The sequence below is a fragment of the Propithecus coquereli genome, unplaced genomic scaffold (genome assembly GCF_000956105.1).
Source record: "Propithecus coquereli isolate 6110/MARCELLA unplaced genomic scaffold, Pcoq_1.0 Scaffold7, whole genome shotgun sequence".
Classification (NCBI taxonomy): domain Eukaryota; kingdom Metazoa; phylum Chordata; class Mammalia; order Primates; family Indriidae; genus Propithecus; species Propithecus coquereli.
This window is the reverse complement of record NW_012153062.1, coordinates 6,113,794-6,114,397: the sequence shown is the minus strand read 5'-3', so window position 1 is coordinate 6,114,397 and position 604 is coordinate 6,113,794. Positions and strand designations below refer to the sequence as shown.

The 604-nt window shown below is 39.9% G+C and overlaps 1 protein-coding gene across 1 annotated transcript in view; it reads left to right on the top strand.

Annotated features, from left to right (window-relative positions):
- Positions 1 to 604, top strand: part of CCDC18 (coiled-coil domain containing 18) — a 166,668-nt gene that overhangs the window by 51,339 nt on the left and 114,725 nt on the right. The window lies entirely within an intron of this gene.

The window sequence follows — 604 nt, the reverse complement described above, 5'->3', positions numbered from 1 at the left end:
GTTTCTTTAAGTATATTTTCTTCAATGTTAATTATCTTATTTGATGGTTGATAATCAAGTTTGTAGATTATCTAGCCTCTTTTTTTGTCTTAAAAAAGGTTTTAGACACCTTTAAGTTTTGTAAATTTTTAACTTTAGCTGTAATGCTACTGATTAACATTACCGATAAAGAATTAACAGAGGAAGTGGAGGGAAATGAAACTTAAAGTGATCTGGTTGTTCTTGTTTTCACCATCAGTGCTAGAAGATTAATTAGGAGGTAAATCCAGAATTTCTAGCTAAAATGTCAGTTTTGTTGCTAAATTGGGTTTCAGTTCTGGTTTCAGAGTGCTAACAAACTGATTGTAGGCCGGGCGCGGTGTCTCACGCCTGTAATCCTAGCACTCTGGGAGGCCGAGGCGGACAGATCGTTCTGAGCTCAGGAGTTTGAGACCAGCCTGAGCAAGAGCAAGACCCCCATCTCTACCAAAAAATGGAAAGAAATTAATTGGACAGCTAAAAATATATGTAGAAAAAATTAGCCGGGCATGGTGGCGTGTGCCTGTGGTCCCAGCTACTCGGGAGGCTGAGACAGTAGGATTGCTTGAGCCCAGGAGTTTGAGGT